Raw genomic sequence first — 24199 nt, 5'->3', positions numbered from 1 at the left:
TGGGAAACTAACAATTAATTCTCAAAGGATCACTCTTCCCTTGACTGTCTTGCATGCATGCTCCTTTCTCTCCTTCCCTTCATGGCCAAGTGTCATGAGCAAGGTCTTCATCTGTTTTCCTCCATTTCCCCACCTCCTGCTAAAGCTTCACCCACTACAATCCAATGTCTGACTCCAGTGTGCTACTGCTACACTGCTCCTGTCAAGGGCACCAGTGATTTCCTAATTGCCAAAGTAAATCAACTCTCTCTGGCCATCTTTCTTAACCTCTCTGTGTTAGGCTCATACAGGTGTTTTTTGGTTTTTTTTTTTTTTTTAACTTTCTCCCTAAGTCTTCCTGACATCATTCACCCTGGGAGTGACTTATTTCTAGACTCCTCTGAGAGTCCCTCCTACTATCCACTGTGTGTTTAGGTTCCTGGAGTTTAGCCAGAGTCTCTACATTTCTTATTCTGCAAACTCTCACTGGAGAAATGTATCCTCCCCTACAGCTTTAACATCCACTTTGATACCACTGGATCACAAATGTTTATCTCCAGAGCACACTTCACTCTTTCATTCAAGAGTTCATTTTTAAATAATTATATCCGAAAGTCTAGTGAACATCAACTTTTATACAGCGACATGCATCTCAGTTTCAAAGTTTCAACAAATCTTGAAGGGAGCTCAAAACCTATTCCTGAAAAATGGCTATTGTCTTTCTATTCTCTATTCAAGTAATGACTCTACTATTTACCCAGCTATCCTAAATCAGAACCATGAGTATCTTCCCAAAGCTATTTTCTGTCCATCCTCTCTCACAACAAATAAAAAATACCTCAAGGGCTTCCCTGGTGGCGCAGTGGTTGAGAGTCCGCCTGCCGATGCAGGGGATACGGGTTCGTGCCCCGGTCTGGGAAGATCCCACATGCCGTGGAGCGGCTGGGCCCGTGAGCCATGGCCGTTGAGCCTGCTCGTCCGGAGCCTGTGCTCCACAATGGGAGAGGCCACAACAGTGAGAGGCCCACATACCGCAAAAAAAAAAAAAAAAACCTCAAGACTCTATACTCTACATCCACTGTCACTGTTGTAGGCTTGGGGTTTATCATTTCATATCCACCATACTACTGAAATAGATGCAGAAGAAACATTTGGGAATTTCAATACATTCATTATATTGAAATATACAATACCCATTCCTTATTTTAAAATAAAAAGACAAGTTTTTTTTAATATGACAAAGCCAAAAACCATTAGGAACCATAATAATTAATGGTAAAATGTTAGAAGAATTCTCTTTGAATAAAGTCAGAAGTAATACAAGGAGGCCTGCAATCATCTCTGTTTAGCACTTAGACATTCTATCTAAGAAACTAAGATAAAAATAAAGTGTAAGGTTTGAGAAAGAAAATTATCAACATTATTAGGGGAAGTTACCTAAATTTAAAAATCTCATAAAAATAATTTAAAATAACAACAAAGTTCAGCAAATTTGTTGCATACAAAACTGAGCTTTTTAAAATCAAATACCATCCCTTATTCTAGCAGCAAGAAATTCAAAAATGTATTTTTGAAGACTTTATTCACAGTAGCAGCAAAAATAATGGCACATCTTGGTGAATAAGACAAAATTACAATTGAAGGACAAAATGTTCTAAATATATGGAAAAATAAGTGCATTCATATGGCAAGACTTAATATAAAGGTGACAGATTTTCCCTCAAATTAATCTATAAGTTCAATGCAATTCTCAAGACTGTAATACGGAAGAACAAATCTGACTCCACATTAGATCTGTTCTCTTGCTTGTGCTTAGTCATGCTGGCTCTGCACCTTTTGTAAAAGAATGTTGCCAATAGCCTGAAATATACAGGATAGCCTATTCTCAGGGCTCTGACCTTTAAGGGTCCATTCATACAGAGATAAAAAGTTGCAGAACAGAGAATAATATTTGTCTCCTTGGAGGTTTGCAGGAACATTGTGACCTGACCTACATGGACAGCTGCAAGAACAAAGGATTCCTACACCAGGAAGTTTGCAACAAACAACCACACCCCTCCCTCACCTTGCCTTTAAAAACACTTTGTTGAAACTCTTTGAGGAATTTGGGGTTTAGGGGGCATGATCCACCTGTCTCCTTGCATGGCCTTGCAGTAAACCTTTCTCTGCTCCAAACTCAGACGTTTTGGCCTCACTGTGCACGGGGCACATGAACTTGCATTTGGTAACATGAGTTCCTAGAGGGCAAGGTTTAAAACCACTAATTCCCTAAACCACACTATGCTTTACATGTTAGAGGCCATCAGTTAATATTTTGATGGCTCATCCACCACTGGTATTGAGTTTTATTTGTTTTCAAAATGGTGATAGATTTATGCTAATCCCCCTGCATCTTCTGAGATGATTTCTTTTGGGGTCACACATCCATGGAACGATTGGCTAGGACAGAGTGTACAGAATGCAGTTGTGGAGGGCAACAAAGTCAACTGGCACATGGGACATTTTCCCACACCAGTGGCCATGTTCCAACCAACCAACCTAGCCAGCCCAGATACCATCCAACTCCACAGAGAAGATCAACATTATTATTTTTAGAGAAGAATTTATTTTTATAAAATGTACACTTTAGCTTTGAAATTGTAAACCAACTAGAGCCAAAAGGTAATACAACAAAATACAAAAACAGAAAAAAGATATCCATTCCCTATTCACATACACATAAACTTCCTTTTTGGCCCAGGATGACTTAAAACCCAATCCACACTAGGATGACTCAAAGAAATGCTGAGAATCCCATTCTCTCTCCTTCTACTCTGTGCTCTGTTATCCCAATAATTCCCATTGGAATACTCACAGAGCCTCTTGACCACAGTCAACCTCACACAGATGTGAGGGTGGACGGTTGGACGTAGCCAGTGCTGGGTCAGCATTATTCACTGCCTCTGACTATAGTAAGATTCCAGTTCAAGTCCCATCCCTAACCACCTGCAGAGTCTTGAAGCTATATTTTCTTAACATTATCAAAACTTTTTTTTTTTTTTTTTTTTTTGCGGTACACATCGGCAGGTGGACTCTCAACCACTGCGCCACCAGGGAAGCCCTGTCAAAACTTCTTAACACATGAGAGCTAAGCTGCATTCTTCCACATGTTTGCATTTGTAAACAAAAAACCTGTTAAATTATGAAATCATTTGCCTCAACATTTTTCATATTTTTATTTTTTATATTTTAAAAATTTTATTGAAGTATAGTTGATTTACAATGTTGTGTTAATTTCTGCTGTACAGCAAAGTGATTCAGCTGTACATAAATATATTCTTCTTTTTTTTGTGCAGTATGTGGGCCTCTCACTGTTGTGGCCTCTCCCGTTGCGGAGCACAGGCTCTGGACGCGCAGGCTCAGCAGCCATGGCTCACGGGCCCAGCCGCTCTGCGGCATGTGGGATCTTCCCGGACCGGGGCACGAACCCGTGTCCCCTGCATCGGCAGGCGGGCTCTCAACCACTGCACCACCAGGGAAGCCCCCATAAATATATTCTTTTTCATATTCTTTTCCATTATGGTTTATCATAGGATATTGAATATAGTTCCCTGTGCTATAAGGTAGGACCTTGTTGTTTATCCATCCTATATATAATAGTTTGCATCTGCTAACTCCAAACTCCCAATCCATCCCTCCCCTACTCCCCCTCCCCTTGGCAACCACAAGTCTGTTCTCTGTATCTGTGAGTCTGTTTCTGTTTCATATTATTTTTAAAATTGCAAGATAGTCATTTCTTTCTGAAAATTAAGAACATAAGAAAATAAATTTGTGTATTTAGAAGAAGAGCCCTAATTACATATTCCAAAGCAACTTACAAGTATTTCCTACATTAATCAAACATATCATACTCAGTGGTACACATATTCTTCAAATGTGTGAGTTGTTATAAAAATATGGCCAGTCCATTTTTTAAGGTGTAGAGTTTGAGTATCAATTATAAAATATATTAAGTTCCAAAATAAGAAGAACTAGTGTTGGAGAATAGTCTCAAAAGTGATCGAAGTATGATGTTAGTTTTTTAATTAATATGAGATTTCTATGAATGGACACTATTTAAGTTTCACTGAATGGTGTCTTCTATCTGGACTCTATTTGGTGGGGTCCCACGGCTGGGTCATCTGAAGACAAATTACTATTGAAGTCCAGAGTTTATCTCAGTTAACTTAATCACAAGGTTAGAATAGAAATCCAGTCCAACTGTAGGCACCACAGCAGTGACAACCAAGGATTGACTTTTCCCAGACACTCAGAAGACTATGCATTAAATACATTGAATGAACAAGAAATTCCCTAGGAAGGGAAAAATAAAGGGAATGGCCCTTAAGAAAAATTAACCAAAGGACTGAAAGGTACTAGAAAGTCCCTCATACCCAATTTCATTGGTTTAAGAAGTTGGAACTCAACGAGGTTAAATATTCTAACCAATATTAAATGCAGTGACAGAGCCAACATCAGAAACTGTGTTCCCAAATAGGGTTCTCCCCAATCTACCATACTGCCCCCCTTAACTGGGAAAAGGTTCAATATTCTTGTTCTAGAAGCAACCTGTAGGAGTCAGACTATGGTTTATACACCTGCAGTATCTCAAAATACCTCAAGAAAACTCCACCCATTCCTTAAGACTGAGCAGAAACATCTCACTCTAACCCAGGCTCTGCCAAGCATAAGATCCCTGATCCTCCTGGTCACAGGGCCCCTCTAAGAGCTGGAGGCCACAGGTGCATCCAGAGATAGGAGGCAATCCTAGACCATGAGGACCAAAGGTGATAATCTTAGTTTCTCATATGGTGACATGCTATACAAAGTATTATATATTCTGCATCCCCAAATGAGAAGATACCCAGTCCTTGATCTGTACTATAAAACTATCTGAATACAATTTAGTACCTTTTTCTTTAAAGAAGAATGCATTAAAAACATTTATAGGATCTTCCCTGGTGGCGCAGTGGTTGAGAGTCTGCCTGCCTATGCAGGGGACATGGGTTCATGCCCCGGTCCGGGAAGATCCCACATGCCGCGGAGCGGCTGGGCCCGTGAGCCATGGCCACTGAGCCTGCACGTACAGAGCCTGTGCTCCACAATGGGAGAGGCCACAACAGTGAGAGGCCCGCGTACCACAAAAAAAAAAAAAAAAATTAGAACACTAGCTTGGTACAAAATATTAGAAAGGTACCCAAACTTTTCTAAGGTACCATGCTTTCAAAGTACAGAGAAAACATACTTGATGAATATTCAGTAGTTTTATATGTCTAACTGTTCTCTAATATTATTTCCAGGCATAAAAGTAAAAAAAAAGCAGTTTCTTTGTAAAAAAAAGAAACTGTAAGTAAAACATCAGAATAACTTCATGAAAGTTGTTCATCGTATCATTATTTTGTTCTTAGTACCTTTCCCAACACCTCTTAAAATCAAAAGCTTTTCCTTAAATTAACTGTGCAATAAAATCACCATATGGGTTGTCATTGCTATAGATCTACAAGGTAACATCTCCCTCTTAGATGGAAATAAAATGCATCCCTCATCCATTTCAATCACAGAGAAAACACCAGATATATAGTACTCTGTAGCTCCTATCACCATTTTAAAATAATTGTTTTGGGCTTCCCTGGTGGCACAGTGGTTAAGAATCTGCCTACCAGGGCAGGGGACACGGGTTCGAGCCCTGGTCTGGGAAGTCTGCTGTGCACCACAACTACTGAGCCTGCGCTTTAGAGCCCACGAGCCACAACTACTGAGCCCATGCACCTAGAGCTCATGCTCCACAACAAGAGAAGCCACTGCAATGAAAAGCCCACACACATCAATGAAGAGTAGCCCCCACTGGCCGCAACTAAAGAAACCCCGTGCACAGCAACAGAGACCCAGTGCAGCCAAGGATATTAATTAATTAATTAATTAATTTTAAAAATAAAATAATTGTTTTTCCTTGTATGAAGTGAGGGTTGTTACATAACTTCTCGAAATGTCTTTTAATTCTTGGAGTATTATGTCTCCTTTCTTTATGTTGCATATAGTATAAAATATTGAGCACATCTGTTTGGGGCTTTTGAACTGGTATTTTCTATTTCATATTTGTTTTTAAATCTTGGAATTGTATTATTTTCAGAAGTAACACTAAAGGGATTCTCCTTCTTGTGCTGTCTTTATCTCAGACATAAGTTTAGTATTTCTATCTGTCCACATAAAGCGGGAAGAAAAAAATTAAATTGGTTTAGGTTTAAGTATGTATTTAAGTACTCCAAGTGACTGACTAAAATCAGTGATTAGGTTAATGGCAGGGTCATCAAACTGACACTTTACTCTTGGAGAAAAACCATTCTAGAGGAAGGAGGTTGTCCCCATTATAATTTTGCTTTGAAAAGTCAATTTACATGGGCAGAGTTTGCAAGCCAAAGTGGTGAAAGCTGTTACAAACTTAAATCATTTAAGAGAAAGAAATCTGATTTGGTTTACAAAAATGTAATTAGCAAAAATTTCAATACAACATCTATTGCTTTATTGAAGCATATCTATCCTTTGTTATATCATCAGGATAAATTCCATTTCATTACACAATTATGATACACAGTTAAGATTTGTCAAGCAGCTGACCTTTACTGCAATGAATATTTTGCTGATCTATCCACTGAATGGCACTTTATTATTTTTTTCTTGAGAAAACATTTATCAAGTACCTGATTTATTTAATACCTGACATTTACTGAAAAAGCCTGATAAGCACTAAGGTATTATTAAGATGTAGTAATCACATTTTAATCAAAGCACTTAACTGTGTAGAGGAAGTTATTATGAATACATCTTGTTTCTACGATAAAATTAAGAGCTTTTAGGGTATGGGCTGATATGTATCATTTTTTTTTGATTTTTTATAATACTACATAGTAAAGACAATTAATATTGTGTTTATTGTTAAAATATTTGTTAATTTATTCACTCAACAAACATTTATTGCCTGTCTGACTAATGATATAACACATGTATAGTGCATTACATGGCACCTGGCACACAGGGGAATTCGATAAATGTCATGTTAGATGGTAAGATAAATAGCCAGCCATGACTTGTATCAATACTAGGCAAGGGGCACACAATAGATGTACAAAGAAATGTGATGATGTAGAAACAGAAAATATCCTGGGGGAATCCAAGCAAATAACTAACACTAGTTAGCAGAGGGAACTCAGGGAACATATGTGCAAGGAATGAGAGTCATCATCTCAGTATCAAAATACAAAGCAAGTTTAATATCACTGAGTAATACTGTAATAGGGAAGAACAAGTCTGACTCCATATTAGATCTGTTGTGCTGCTTGTGCTTAGTCATGCTGGCTCTGCACCTTTTGTAAAAGAATGTTGCCAATAGCCTGAAATATACAGGATAGCCTGTTCTCAGGGCTCTGACTTTTAAGGGTCCATTCATATAGAGGTAAAAAGTTGCAGAACAGAGAATAACTTTTGTCTCACTGGAGGTTTGCAGGAACATTGTGACCTGAGCTACATGGACAGCTGCAAGAACAAAGGATTCCTACACCAGGAAGGTTGCAACAACCAGCCACGCCTCTCCCTCACCTGGCCTTTAAAAGTGCTTTGCTGAAACCCTTCAGGGAGTTTGGGGCTTTGGGGAGTAAGATTTACCTGTCTCCTTGCATGGCCCTGCAGTAAACCTTTCTCTGCTCCAAATTCTGACATTTCAATATTGTTAGGCCTCCCTGTGTGTCGGGCTCACAAACTTGCTTTCGGTAACAATATCAGTGCTGTCTATGCTTACTCAACCTTACCTAAAATTTCTTAAAGACTCAAGGAAAACCAATCATTTTATGTTTTAGCCAGTAATAGTCTTGTAATACTAAGAAAAATGGAATATTTTATAGAGTCAGAAGGAACACAAGATGTTGTCCACACTCTGCTTGAACTTATTCAAGTACAGGAAAACTTGCTGCCTCCTAAACATCAATCTTTAGACAGTTCTAATTGCTACGAGGTTCTTCCTGATAGTTCCTGAATAATAGCTAACTTCACTGAGCTCCTATAAGAACCAGGCAATGGACTAAGCAACTACATACATTACTTCACTTAATCCTATAAGCCCTTGAAGTAGCAACTATACTATTGATTCCATTTACAATAGCACAGCGTGCCTCAGAGAGATTTTTAAAAACCTAGTCACACAAAGGGAGAACTAAAAGTTTGAGCGAAGTCCCTCTGAGGCCATATGGCCCCTGCTTTCTACCACACCCATCAATGCTGCATTTGAGGCAAAAGTCTGCCTCTTGTTAATTGATATGCTGTGGTTCCTCTTTATGCAGTAAATGCACTGCTATTTATTTAGTCCAGGGTTTCTCAATCACTGGACATTTGGGACCAGATGAGTCTTTAATACGGGGTCTGTCCTATGCATTTAAGATGTTTGCAGCATCCCTGGACTATTACCCACTGGATGCCAGTAGTACCCCCTCCCAAACGTGACAAATACAGGTGTTCCCAGGCAAGGCTAGGGGACAAAATCAACCCCACTGAAAATCACCGATTTAGTCAATACAGGGCTTGTCTCAAGGACTGGCACTTAGAAGACCTTGATGATTGAAACTGCATTTGAACTTTGTAAGTCTCAGATTTCATACTAGGAGTCAACCACCATGTTCATAATCCTTTGCCCAAAGAGTAAAGCAATCGGGTAAAAACACTTTGTTTAAGACATTAAAAAGAATATGTTGGTTAGCCTTTCTGTTTCAGACTTGTCATAAGCTCTATTCTTTTACTATCAGGGTTTCTGGGGTTTTGCTTGTATTTCAGAATCAAATGTTCTTAAAACAGTAGATATGATATTTCAAAAAATAATAATAATTTAAAAGGAAATAAAGAAAACTACCACACACAGTTCCATCGCTTGTATTTGCTTTTCATTTTTTGACCATGAACAAGAGAGTCCTTTTAAAATTGAAAGTATTTTCCTTCTATTTTATTCTGGTTTCACAGACAACTAATTGTAAAACATTATAATAATGTTGCCTATAAGAAATATACTTCACTCACATGATAATGGGGGTTATATTTTTCATGTTTCTCAATCCATACATCTGCAAAGCTTTAAGATATCATGCCTAGAATAAAATTGTTATATTATCTGAGTCTTTAGTATATTTAAAGAGTATAATACAAAAGAGGTACTGCTCTCTACGGAGTAAAGTTTAAGGCATGTAATCCATCTCTGTGATGAAATGCAGATTTCTCCTTGGAAGATGTATTATTCATTTAAATCAGCTGGGTAGGATAGTACTAAACAAAAATTCATCTGATTACATTTAAGGTTCAGAAAAAATCATGTACAAAAAGATTCTCTGGCTTTGAGCCTAGAGGATTTTCGTGTGATTGCCAATTGGATATATTTTCATTCAGTTTAAGCCCATTTTTTTTTTTCAAAAAAAGGGACTCTCAGAGGTTTTGGAGGAATTTCAAAGTGGATCACACAGATTAGAGTTACCATATTTCAAAAAACTAAGCTTACTTGATGACTTTGGCAATGGTAGGTGAGTGAACTACAGTAATTCTATGTCCTTTCCTTTTTCCATCCTTTGCATTTTTGTTCTTATACCAAAGAGATCCCACGTGAGTGGCTCATATTTTTATTATTTATTTATTTATTACTTTTTTATTTTTTACAATTTATTTTTGAGAGCTTTTTTTGTTTTGTTTTTTTGCCACACTGCATGGCATGTGGAACTTCCCCAACCAGGGATCGAACCTGTGCCCCCTGCAGTGGAAGCGCAGAGTCTTAACCACTGGACCACCAGGGAAGTCCTTTATTTTTCATTAAATGCTGCGAAGGTACATATTGAGGAAAGATATATCCTTGGTCTATTCAGAATAAAAAAACTGTTGCAATCCCTAGCTAAGCTATGGTGTGGCCAGTCATCTCTGGCATAAAGAGTAGTCCTACCAATATTACTTTCCATGATAATCAATCCATGTATTAGTTGTGTTCATTTGAAGAAAGGTTGACGGTGACAGTAACACAGTGGAAGGGAGGACAGTAACATGTTTTCTTCTATACTCTTTGCTTCTTTAATTATAATCTTGATTTTATCTTTCCCTTTCTACTGAAGTGTATGTGTCCTCCATGAAGGCAATATGAAGGAAAAGGCCTGTAATTTCTTATTTTATATTTTTATTCATGCTTTATTTGGATGTGATAGGCAGTAGTCTTTATTCTATAACATGCTTTGCAGAAATACTGGTTTATTTGCTTTTCCAAGAAACTAAATCATTAAATTTTAATATAAAATTATATGAAATTCTTCTAGGAATTGAGGTACCAGGTTTATGTCATTTTCTGTATATGTTGGTGAAAAAAGTGCAGTAAAATTTTCTGGAGGCCACCAGTAAATGGTTTCTGGTGCAGTTATTACATTGGTTTTCACAGGTAAATGAATAATTCTAATTTCAAAAACTCTATAACATTTTTAATCAGTGTAAAACTATAGTTGCATAATGTATTCATGGTAAATTACCTTTAAGTCAAAGATACTCAGGAATATGATATCATTAGCCAGTGCCAGAGTAACAAAATGCACCATGGTTCCTCTGGACAATCACCAAAAACATTTCCACCTGATCAGAACTAAATTAATTGATATATATTAAAATTTTGAATTTTAATTTTCAGCTGTAAAGCACTGAAAGACAATTCTGCATGGTGTTTCTATGCCTCTTGAATCAGCTTTTGTCCAGAGTATTTCCAAGGATGCTGGGAATATCTCAAATAGCCTTGGGTGATAGATAGTACCTCCCTCCTGAGATGAGGGGTTTGTTTCCTGACTGGTTTAGTAAAGATGATTTCTTCCTCCAGTACAAATGTTGGGCAAGTTTTCTAGCATCCTTTTTATTCAAAGTATTTCTAAAGCTCAGAGTTCCTCAGCTGTGGCATAAACCACTGTGTAAGCAGCATCTACCTGGGTCCCTCCACATTGCTCTCATGGGACTCAGGGGACCAAGAGGAACCAATGCAAATATGAAGCTCATACTGTCTGCTGTGTTGTAAATAATAAAGTCCTTTATCTCTGACCCAATCTGAAACTATGGCAGACTAACTTCTTAGATTGCATGTAGGGTAAAATCTCAGACTCTTCACAATTTTTGATGTAAGCAGAGTAGACACACAATAATTATTGGTTAAAGAGGCCAAATTACTGTGTCTAACTGAACTCCATTATTTATTATGTAGATTTACAATTTTCTTTAGCAAAGGTATACTTACAGTCTATACTTTTAGGCACAATTAAAACAAAATACACTGACTATTTTAATATTTTTCATTCTGATGTCTACACACTTTATTTCAATAAGTGACTGGTACTTAACAAGTCTCAATCTCTTTGGAACATGGTAGACATAACAAAAAATCATATTTAATACTCAAAAATAGGATTGTTTCTAAAAATCAGCAGATTTGACCAAATCAAAACATAAAAACAGTTGACACTATGGGCTATTGTTTTCCTAACACTGCTCTATTTTACCAAGTCCTTTACTGGAGAAAACACATCAGGATGAGCCATTTGATGAAAATAATGACATATTATTGATAGATTTCATTTGGACAACTATTCTGAAATGTTATAGCTAGTATCCCATTCTATGTAACTCCATTATTTAAATAAACGTATTTAACAAAAAGTACTGCTTTAAACATCACGACTAGTGAACCAAATCACGCCAACCACTTTTCCTAACTCTCTCAGAACTGACAATGATGAAGGATAGCGGGCTCTTGAGTAAGACACCATGCAACATAAATTATAGCATAACCCAACTACTGAAGTCAATAAACAGAGAAAAAAAGACAAAATCCTGACCCTCCAGGATTTTTTTCCTCAAAACTCCAAAAATGATCATTCTAACCACTAAATTTGTTTAAACACCACTGACTCCTTCGAAGCCACAATTTAAATTTTCCCCCCAGAAAACCCTTAAAAGATTCCATTTTCCTTTAACATTATGCAAGTTACAATAAGGCTGCTATTTCAAGCAAACAACTTCCTCTGTACTAAATGACCATTTCTTTAAATCATTTTGAAACCCTGAGCTGACGAGAAACTATCTCACCACTGGGTCAACTGATCACTATTGGTTCAGAACACCTGCCGTTGAGTGAGACAATGACTCAAAGTTTCTGAAACCCTTTACAGAGCTTCACTTTCAGCGGTTGCTACTTGTTCATCAAGTAAGGAAACTGGAAAGCTTTAAGTAGCTAAGTTCTCTGCTCAAGTACAGAGAGAACCTACAGTAATTGGTAGAATGTGGGCAACCAAAACCTACTCTGACCACAGAGCCCTGGCACTTGGCTGCCTCAAGTTGCCAGTTGGGAGAATTTTCAGCTTTTTCCTGGCCAAAGGAGGTACTGTTTTCAGGTACTTAATGAAAAGAAAATCAACTACATTATACAAGAATCTGGTCAAGACTCAGCACAAAAAGACCTTTTTTTAAAAAAGGACTTCAGATGGTAAGAAGGGATCACTAATATGAATCACAGGCAAAATTTTGAAAATTTTAAATATATTCATGGCTTTTAATATTCAAATATATTAATCATTTAACAGAACATCTTATATTTTTCAAGGTGTATATACTTATACAAGTTAGCATCAGTATTATGCCTGCTATTTTGTGCTTTTTTCTGTCATATTTTAAATACTCTTCCCAAGAATAGACAGAGTACAATTACTAAACAGAAATGTTTATATAATACAAATACTAAACAGAATTGTTTAAAGAATCCATATGTCTTGACTTTTACTTTTCAAACCCAACATCCAAAAAGTTACCAATTGTTAATTCACTCACCAAATAGAAAAATACTGAAACAATCAAGCATAGCAGAATACCCAACTGGGTAGCTTCAGTCGAGTCTACACCAAGATCAGTCACTTTGATTCCCTCACCTGGAATAATAGTAATGTCATATTATTTCTTTCTAGAAACTAGAGAAAGGTAACTTCCTACCAAATTTCCCTCATCCTTGAATTTACATGGATGCATCTACCAAATGATTCCACTTTTCCTCATAATCCTGGAGGAGAAAAGATAAATACTATGAAATGTTTTAACTGCTTTCTGAATTAAAGCAATATAAAATAAACCAGTTCCTCAATTATTTTGATGTTATCTGGCTTTTCAGGACAGAATTCATTGAGGATGTTGAGAATATAAACAACACCAAAATGTTAGCCTTCCAGTCTAACCAGCAGACTTGCTAACTAGCAGGTCTGCTTTGAGTCACATTGTATTCAGAAAACTCCATTTTCCTAACTTAATTTAGCTTGAATTGTTTTTGTGATGGTGTTCTTTGGTTTGCTTTGCTTTTATGGAATAATTTACTGCTTGGTTATCTCTACTATTGCAGTTTATATGAAAATCAGATGCTCTTCACATTCATGAAGTACAGAACAAGGTGTCAAAGCTAAATTAGGCAAGATTTAAGTTAGTATTGAGAATGAAACTTTTAAAAAAATTTTATTGGAGTATAGTTGATTTACAATGTTGTGTTACTTTCTGCTGTACAGCAAACTGAATCAGTTATACATATACATATATCCACTCTTTTCTTAGAGAATGAAAATTTGATGAGAGATCAGACATGAAAATGGGTCATTGAGAAAAATTGAGAAACATTTTCTGGAGAGATTTTTTTTTAAAGGAGACAAGATTCTCATCCCTGTGGGATGGCTTCAAACAGTTGAATGGGCTCTGAATCACCCAAGGGCTTTTCCAAGCCTATAATGGCGACATGGAGGGTCTTCAAAGAAACTAAGGGAGCAAATTTCTCAATAACTAAAAGCAGAATGCAGTTCCAGATCACCAAAACTCTGCAACGCTGGTTTTGTGACCTTGACTCAGAGCCACGGGGATGTATCAGGAAACCACAATGCTTGGCAGATACACATTTCATGTGCAAACGTTTACCAGATGTACAGTTCATCCTATCCATGCTGAGCAACAGAAACAAAAGTGAATTTGCTGCGTAATCTGACACGCCAGCTCCTCCGTGAGCCAGCAGGTGATAGGTTTGGTCTCACATTTAAGGTCTGAATTTTGAGCAGAGAGAACTTCCTAAGCCCCACCCCCAGCTCCAATTAAAACCAATACCATATGCTTGTTAAGCTTGAAATTCCACCAAGAAAGATTTATTTTTGTAGATTAAGAATTCTATTCTTGTTAAAATGGAAATTCCCTTGGGAGACATAAACTGTTAATCAGTTATTTATACTTCAGTGTAAATGAATTTTAAATCCTGTCTTGACAGCTGGTTTTGATAAGGAGAACACATGAAGTCTGGTTGTTTGGATTGTAAGAGGGAAAAAAATCTTCAGAAGATAAAAGTTAATAAATGAATATCTCTTTTACCACTATTATTCATCTACTCATTCAACAATATTTATGGCCACCCCATTTCAGGCAATGGGGCATTCATCTTAAGCATTGGGGATACAAAGATGGAAAAGCATAATTAATGGTCTTTAAAAATGTAGGGTTCACCTCCTACATTGTTGGTGGGAATGTATATTGGTGCAGCCACTATGGAAAACAGTATGGAGGTTCCTCAAAAAACTAAAAATAGAGTTGCCATATGATCCAGCAATCCCACTCCTGGGCACATAGCCAGACAAAACTATAATTCAAAAAGATACATGCACCCCTATGTTCATAGCAGCATTATTCACAACAACCAAGATATGGAAACAACCTAAATGCCCAACAACAGGTGAATGGATAAAGAAGATGTGGTACATATATACAACAAAATACTACTCAGCCATAAAAAAGAATGAAATAATGCCATTTGCAGCAACATGGATGGACCTAGAGATTGTCATACTAAGCAAAAAGTAAATCAGAAAGAGAAAGACAAATACTATATGGTATCACTTATATGTGGAATCTAAAATATGACACAAATGAACATATCTACGAAACAGACGACAGACGTAGAGAGCAGACTTGTGGATGCCAAGGGGGAGGAGGGGAAGGGAGGGAGAGATGCACTGGGAGTTTGGGATTAGCAGATACAAACTCTCATACATAGAATGGATAAACAACAAGGTTCTACTGTATAGCATAGGGAACTATATTCAATATCCTGCGATAAACCATAATGGAAAAGAATATGAAAAAGAATGTACATATATATGGTATAACTGAGTCACTTTGCTGTACAGCCGAAATTAACACATTGTAAATCAACTATACTTCAATAAAATTTTTTAAAAACGTAGGGTTCAGTGGAAAGACGTCAACTATGCAGTTGCCATAGAAGAGGAGAGATGTTAATGGAGGTATAGGTAAGGTACCAGGGGAGCTCAGAGAAATGAAGACCTAACTCACCTGGGAGGGGAGATGGGAAAGCCTTCCAGGAGGAGGTAAAGTCTGACCTCTGACTTGAAGGAGAACCAGGGATTTGTAGGTAACCTTAGGAGGAGAGGAAGGTAGTACCTGATTATGCCTGGAAAACAATTAAAGGGCAGGATGCGCTCTTCCCAGAGTAAGATTTCTGGAGTGAAGTACTTGTAGGGAATGAGGGCAGTGTTTTCATCAGCTCTGGCTGCTATTAAAAAATTCCAGAGACTGGGGGGCTTAAACAACAGACACATTTCCTCACAGTTCTGGAGGCTGGAGGTCCGAGATGAGGTGCCAGCATGGTGGGTTCCGTTGAGACCCCTCTGTATGTGGGCTTCCATCTTGCTGGCTGTGCGTGTGTTGGGTGGTGGGGTACCAACCACCTGGTGTCTCTTCAATTAAGAACACAAATCCTATGATCTCACCCTTATGTCCTCATTTAACCTAAATTCTCTCTCCTTAGTGGCCCTACCTCCAAATGCAGGTGAGGGCTTTAACATGCGAATTTGGAGAAGACACAATGCAGTCCACAGCAGGCAGTGAGGGCAATGAATAACAGTGATGGAGAGGGTCCTCAAGAAACAATCCATGAAAGCCCTTTTAAATCAAGGGAAGAGCAATGGATTTTGTCTTTAAAGCTCTTTCTGGGATTCTACAGAGAGATTTTCAGTAGACATAGTCTGGTTCCCATTTTAGAAATTTCACTGTAGCAGCAAAAGAGAGAATGATGTACAAGAAAACAGACAGGCCTCTGCGGTCAGGAGGGCCTGAGGCAGGACATGGGGCGGGACTGGAGTTGAGAGAAATTCAGGAGTTGAGATAGGCCATGTGCTGGATCATGTCGGTGTGGAGGGGAGAAATGAGAATTACCCAGCCTCTGGTCCTTTCCTAAGCGAAAGAACTCAGAAGCAGAACCAAATTAATTGTTTGCTGGAAGATGGAGGAGAGGAAATAAAAAGCTTCTTAATTTTTAGAAAATTAAGTATAAACTTCATATGAGGTACATACATATGGAACTGTTTACTTGACAGCTAATATGTAGACCCACTATGTGCCAGGAGTGGGATTATGAGAAGATGCGATTGACACAAAGCAGCATTAGCGGGTGCGGGTCCTACTCTGGCTTACTATTTGCTGTTGGGTGCCCAGGGCTGAGATTTTAGTACATTGAAACTCTATTAAACCAAACTAAAATGTCTAACTGTATAGGAATAACTTAATAAACCCTGGTTCATCTATAGGATGGATATACATATACACAGAGGCAATGATATTTGTGTATTCCAAGAATATTTAATGACATTAAAAAAAGTAAGAAAAAAACAAAACTACATAGTAAGCTAATTTTGTAAATATATACATATATACATACATATATATATATCTTTCATAAAAATGTCAAAATTGTTTTCCAGGTAGTAGCATCATGAATATGTAATTTTTTTATTATGTTTTCCCTATTTTTCTATAAAGAACACATATTGTTTTAAAATCAGAAATAATTAACTTATTTTGAAACTTCTATGTGTTTTTAGGCAAAGTTAATATTTCAAATGGAGGTTCTTTCCCACCGGCAGAACACGTAATTGAATTACCATCTACTGAACAGGAAAGGTTAAGCTACACTGAATAGCAAATATATCCAGAAACTGTAGTGCCTTTTAACAACAAAGGTTTATTTTTTGCTCATATTTTATGTCCACTGGGGGCTGGCTACAGGCTCTAATCCACATTACTCATTTTCAGACCCATTCTAAGGAGCATGGCCATTTTCCATGACAGTGGTAAAGAGCTCTGGGGGGTCTTGAACCAGCAATTAAATGTTCCAGTCCAGAAACATGTTGATATCCACTGAACTCATTGACCAGAACTAACATGGGGTCAGGAGATGTCAACCGATCATGTACCCAAAATATATTTGGCAAACAAAGTTAATAATAATCACATATAAGTACAAATTCATCATCCCCCCCCAAAAAAAAAATTATGGAGGACTTTTACAGCAGTTATTCAAACTGCAAACCATGATCCATCAGTCAATTGTGAAAACAATTTAGTGGGTCATTACCAGTGTTTTCTTAATAGAATGAATGGAAGAGGAAATGTCAGAACATCATACATGTAGAAAAGGTAGATATTTATCATGAAACATTTGGTATACATCTATGAAATAATACAGATGTGCCACAATATAAAATATCTTCCTATGGGTCCTGTAAAATAAAGTTTTAAAGTCATTGTTCTACAGAGCCCCAACTAAGCCAGATACATAGAAACAAAATAATATCCACACTGGGCTCTTTTAATCCAATGTTCTATGACTACCATGGAAGACTGAGGGAAACATGGTATTACATCCATAGTATCAATCTCAAAGAGCTGAGTCCAAGTTTTACTCTTTCTTTAATATAATGTTCTCTCAATAATAAATCAATTAAGAAATAACATAAAGGGTGGGGGAGGAAGGATTGGGAGTTTGTGATTAGCAGATGCAAACTATTATATATAGGATGGATAAACAACAAGGTCCTACCTTATAGCACAGGGAAACATATTCAATATCCTGTGATAAACCATAATGGAAAAGAATATAAAAAAGAATGTATATATATATGTATAACCAAATCACTTTTCTATACAGCAGAAGCTAACACAACATTGTACATCAACTATACTTCAATAAAATTTTTTTAAAAAGAAATGCCATCATGAAGTGACATATTTTTAGCACCTTCCAAGGTTTAAGAATTCCATGACTTTTTATTTCTCCTAAAATAAAAAATTTCAAGCTTCAAAAGATTTTCCTTAATTCTACAGAGCTTAATTATATTGGTGAGGAATATATACAATTCTTATATTAATTTAAATGGCACCCTTGACCAAGATGAATGGTAATAAAAATTATTTTATTTTGTATTGCTATTACCTTATTGTCATGTATGGTTTTTATCAGGCTTACTTACGTTTTGATGTTTAAGGGCAGAGCACATATTTCAAAACTGCAAAATAACTACTGCATCTCACTCCTTGTCACAGACTTAATATTCCCAGTTTCCAATATTCTACTTTTTATCTTAAACTAAGAAAATACAAATGTGAAATATGCACATTCTATGTGTTTGTTTATGGGGGAAATGAAGTATTTATCTATTTAGTTTCAAATTTCTCCTTTCCAAAATGAATTCATCTTAATTCTTACTTTCTATCTTCCAATGTGAAATGTTTGTAAGTGCTTATTTAAATGCAAGAATTTCAACAAATTTCAGTGTTTCCCTACCCTTTTCCCCAAATACACTGTCATGCTCTTTTCCTATGTACCCTTCACAGCACTGCCAGTCCAAAAGCCAGCCTTTTGTTTCTATGGGGGAAATGACTGCTAAACAGCCAAGAATAACAAATAAATATCCCATGCAGTACAATCTTCTTTTACGTCCCAGATGGCTCCACTACCTCAATAGGTATGCCAGAGATGTTTCCTGAGGAAAGAAAAGAGCCAACGTGAACAATCTACCATCCTGACACTCAAGAGAACCAAATAAAATATGATTAACTGCACTAAAAGAATGGAAAATGAAAAGCCCATCCTCAAAAATACACTAGTGTGCAATTTTTTACCATATAAAAGGAAGCTCTGGCATGGAAAATGAGGAACATCTGCATTTGCCAATTAAAGAAGTATTATATTGAGTTCAATAACAATAACTTGTTTAAAAGTGATGAGTCAACAATATTCAGTTACTTCCTGGCCTTATTCAGCTAGGTGTGGGGAAAAAGGGATTGTACTGGCAGCTGGACCATCTGCATCCCAGACCCAGCAAGGCCACAAAGACACCATAGGAATCTGGGCAAGAAAACAAGGCTGGCTGGACTTCAGTATCTCCTCTATCAAACCAGAGGGGAAGAGAGGAGTGAGCTGGAGGACCTCTTCCATTTCAAATTAGCCACGGTTCTGTTCTCTTAAATGATTTATCGAATTATTTATTCCATTAAATACAAGGTTAACAATTAGCTTCTTAAAACAAATCCCTCCAAAAAGTTCTTTCAATTATTCCAAACTGAATCTACTAGATCTAATATACTCTGAATTTTCTCTTAGTATTTTGTAATCAAAATTAGCATACCTATTTCTATTACGTTTAAAGAGCTCCGAAGATATGCACAATGTCACTGATCATTCTCTCTCTATGAAAGCTTTTTTTTTGTTATTGCTAAGTTATCAGACCAAAAAATAATCCCTTGAAAATGGTCGTCCTTTTAAACAAATGACAAGTACTACACAAATCCAACTGAATGCTTGCAGTGGTTTTGAATCCTAAAATGTGGCATTTCTTAAACTATTTTACATTGTTCTCCTCAACACACACACACACAAATGTTAGCAAACAAATACCACAGTCGAATTTTGATTTTCTGCCAACTGGGATGGCAGAGAGAACTAGTCCAGATATTCTTAAATGGCAGAGAGTGGGGGGTGTGGGTGGAGGATGTGCAATTGGGCATCGAAATGTGTTTTATTCTTACAGTTTAATAAAACTATGCCTGGTATTCTGGAAAGTGACAATACTGTACCTCAAACTGAGTAAATATGAAACTTTCCTAGGGAAAAACCAACCCAAGAGAACTAGAAAACGTTCTACTTTGTAAATATTTTGGTCCACACCCTGGCAAACGAGAACAGTGTGCAATGTTTAAAATGATATCTTTAAATCCCTGTTATGTGAGACGAGTGTGTGTGTGACGTTATGTGTGATGAATTATAGGAAGTGACATTGTCATTAAATACTTATAAAAATTTCTTTCAGAAAGGAGCCCTAAAAGGTATCATAATACCTGAACTCAAGATAGTATCATTACTATTAAATTTGCCATCTTACAGTGCAAGAAACTCATAAGGTGGGAAAATCTCATACCTCATTGTTCACTCCCAAACTGGTTGGTTAAAATCTCTTATACAGGCTTCCAAATTCCATGGTGAAAGCAGAAACAGCTGCACTGGACTTTGTTCTTGCTGGAAAACTGACATTTCTCTAGCAAGTGCCAAGTGCAGACTCAGAATTACAATATGTCAGACATTGTCCAAAAGGAGATGTTCTTCTTTTTTTATAGCATCCAAATGCTGTTCACGAGAAATTGCAAATGATATCCCTAAAGCCATATCACCCAAGAGCCCAAGGAGCAATTATGGCTATCCAGATATTGCTTGGTCCGGAATGTTCACTTCAGAGAGGAAGTAATAAAGCAGGTGCCAAAATGACTTTTGTTCCTTTCCACAATTACAGGTACTTTAAAATACTGTCAGAGTAACACTGGACGTGACCCTTTCAGAACCCCATTGCCTAAGAGGAACAGCGTTGCTCAGAGCTGGAAGAAAAAGGATTCTCAGAGCAGGAGGAGGAAGAACACCCTGACAGAGATGGATACCTCTCAGACTGAGGAAGTGATTTGTGCAGATGAGGAAGAACATGGCCTCTTGGACATTAAGCAGCTCTCTTCCTTTGGATCCCTGGGAAGCCATGAGTCTGGGCTCTTGGATTGGATGGGCAGAACCGGTCTCAGTTAGGTGTGCCATGAACAAACCCAGGAGGAACAGGAAATAGCCATGTCCAGATGACATGGCACCAGTATGTTGCCCAACCCACAATCATTAGCAGTAAGCTACAGTAAACAGAAAAGAAAAACCTGTACGGTAGTAAACACAAAACTGCAAACACAAAGATGTGAACAATAAAAACCAGCACTGTGGAGGAAGCCCACAAACTCAGCAGGTGTAGTAACTAACACCCATAGAAAGAGTTAATAACAGTCTGAAGAAGACAGACTAGCTTAAATGTCATTCATATATTTAGAGATATGTGTAAGAATATTTGAATATGAATATTAATATATTCAGAGATGTATGTGAAAATAATTGAAGAGGGAAGTAGCTAGATGGAAAACCAAGCTGAAGAATTCTACCAGACCACAATGCAAAGGACACAGATCTTACAAAATATTAAAAAAGAGTTTTCAGAAGGAAAAAAAAATACAATGGCACATAAGTAGAAATAATGGAAGAAAAGGTAAAATAAAAGCTTTGGAGCTAAATAAAATTTGAATCTTCAGATTGAGAGAGTCTCACAAGCACCAAATTTCTTGAATGAGAAGGAAAAAGACCTTTTATACAAATATTGGTGAAAAATCATAATTCAAAGGATAAAGCAAAACATCCTAAGAGGTTCTGTAAGGCTGAGTGGTAGGGGGCAGGAATGGGGAGGATATCTAAAAGGAATAAAATTCAGATTTCTAGAGCCTTCTTATCACAAAGTGAAGCTAAACGATAATGGATCAAAATCTTCAAAGTTCTGAAGGAAATAGTTTTTGTTGTTGTTGTTTGGTTTTTGTTTTGTTTATTAGAATACAGTTACTTTCAATGTTGTGTTAGTTTCTGCTGTACCTGAAGCAAATAGGTTTGGACTTAACCAAAGAAACTTTCATTTTTGGATATTTTGAACATTTGAACTCTTCAAAACTCTACTGCCTATTCACTCTCTTCAAAAAAATTACAAGAAGATAAAACTAAGAGCTAATTTTGGGATAGAATTTTTTTTAAATCAACAAAGTTTGCTGGCCTCTGCTAACCATTCCTTCAAAATAAACTTAGTCTAAAATCGTTACCAGAAAAATATTAATAACATTCTAGAAATAAAACACAAGCCCTCAAACTGGGAGCTGGTTGTGGAATGGGGGATGGAGTGCAGTGAAGGTGATAAAAATCATGTAACTAGAACAAGTAAGTTATCTTGGGGGAGGGGGATAGATACCAACTAGCTATTAGTAGGAAAATACAAGTTTTAATTGATATAAAGAAATGTAATAGTAATCATTATTATATAAATAAGAATATAACTTCCAGAAATAACTGGTAGAGGAAGAAAATGAAGTAAAATTAATTCCAAACAAAGACAGAAAAACTAAGAGTAACAATCATAATAAAGAATAAGAAAGCATGTTAAACATGGAAAATATAAAGTAAGATGCAGAGAAAGAGTTCAAACATATTAGCAATCATAACAAAATGCAATGAGTTACATTTGACTCTTTAGAATTCAGAAATATTTCAGATTGTGGGCTTTCTTTTAGTCCACCTAAATATGTGTTTCTTACAAGAAACCCACCTAAAATTCAGTGACAGAAAATGTTGACAATAAAGAGGCAGAAAAATAATTCACTAGGCAAATGCTAATAAAACTAAATAGGTATACAACGTAAAACAGAATTGAAGGCAAAAAAGTATTAAACAGGGCCAAGAAAGGAATATTTCATATTTATAAAAGATCCATTTCCTAAGAAATAAGTTCTAAAACTGTATTCATTTTTCTCTGAATATTTTGACATGAACATTTCTGCATATAAATTTGTTTACTATTTCCTACCTATTATATCTAAAGACATGTTTACTGTTAAACATCATTTTTAATGCTGTTGCATAATCAATGCAAATATCAACCTTCTCTCTAGTACTAAACATTTAGGATATGTTCTATATCTTATACAAATAGTACAATAATAAATACTTCTAGAGATACTTTTTCTAAAAAAAGAAAGAAAGAAGGAAAGAAAGATAAAGAGGCAGTGAAATTGATAACCCAACTGACAGATCCACCAACCAAATGAACCTCAGACTCTCAGGCCCTCAGGCCATCAGACAGAAAGAGAAATGGATGCTGGTTACATGGGAACTGACTGATATTGTACAGCTCAACGCAGACACTTTTGAGGAGCTTGGAACCACAGCATGCACACCAACCAGTCCACAGTTAATGCCAGACTCTGCTCTCCCCTATTAAATGTATCATCTCTGTGAATGAGTTGACAATAACCTGAATAATGTGTTACAAACCTTTGTCTTCCCTCTCATATTTCTTTTAATAAGAAAGCCAACTCCATAAAATAAACACAAGGCAAATGTTAGGGAAGAAGAGCTCTCTAACTTAGGTTTTTTTTTAAATTTTGTTATCAAAGTATAGTTGACTTACAATATCATGTTAGTTTCAGGTATACAACACAGAGATTCAGGTATATAGATAGATATAGATAACTTCAGATTCTCTTCCATTATAGGTTATTACAAAATATTGAGTATAGTTCTCCATGCTATACAGTAGGTCTTTGTTGGTTATCTATTTGTATAGTAGTGTGTATCTGTTAATCCCAACCTCTGATTTATCCCTCTCCCCACCCCCCTTTCCCCTTTGTACCTCAGGTATTAAAGTGAGGTACAATGATAGCCTAAGAACCATCTGGAAGGTCATATTTGGAATTCACAGTGGCCCACAGAAAACTTTCCACAGCTCCTCCAGTGCATCCTCATACCTACCCTCCTTCTTCTGTATATTCAAAATCCCTTCCCCTTCACAGATTCAGAGATGGCCAGGACTGAATATTTCTAAAATTGGAGGAACACAAATCTTTGTACTTTTACTTGGAGGATATTCCGCAAATTAATTAGCACTTGAATAATAGAGCCACAAAGGTTTTCCAAGTGCGGTATGGTACTTAAGGGGGAAATGTGCATTCACACTGACATATTAAGTATTCTCTTTAATGAAGAAATATTTTGTAACAATGAAACTGTAATGGTAACCAGAAAGGCAGAAAGGTTATGTTTCTGTGCTTAAATCTGCCCCTTCTAGATTCTTCCCTACTGTTTTCCATTGACCATACATTGCAAGCAATTATTATACACGTCTTACAGCTTCAAAAGCTCATCATTCAGTTTTTTCTAAAATTCAGTAAAATTGTGCTTACA

General features: G+C 36.7%; 1 non-coding gene across 1 annotated transcript; it reads right to left on the bottom strand.

The window, feature by feature from the left end:
• Positions 1-9742: 9742 nt before the first annotated feature.
• Positions 9743-9815, bottom strand: TRNAG-UCC (transfer RNA glycine (anticodon UCC)). The gene has a single exon. It is a non-coding gene; the product is annotated as a tRNA-Gly (tRNA).
• Positions 9816-24199: the final 14384 nt, after the last annotated feature.

This window comes from Lipotes vexillifer, unplaced genomic scaffold, assembly GCF_000442215.2.
Source record: "Lipotes vexillifer unplaced genomic scaffold, Lipotes_vexillifer_v1.1 scaffold302, whole genome shotgun sequence".
NCBI classification, from domain to species: Eukaryota; Metazoa; Chordata; class Mammalia; order Artiodactyla; family Lipotidae; genus Lipotes; species Lipotes vexillifer.
Note: the sequence above shows the minus strand (reverse complement) of the source record. Positions and strands in the feature narration are given on the sequence as shown.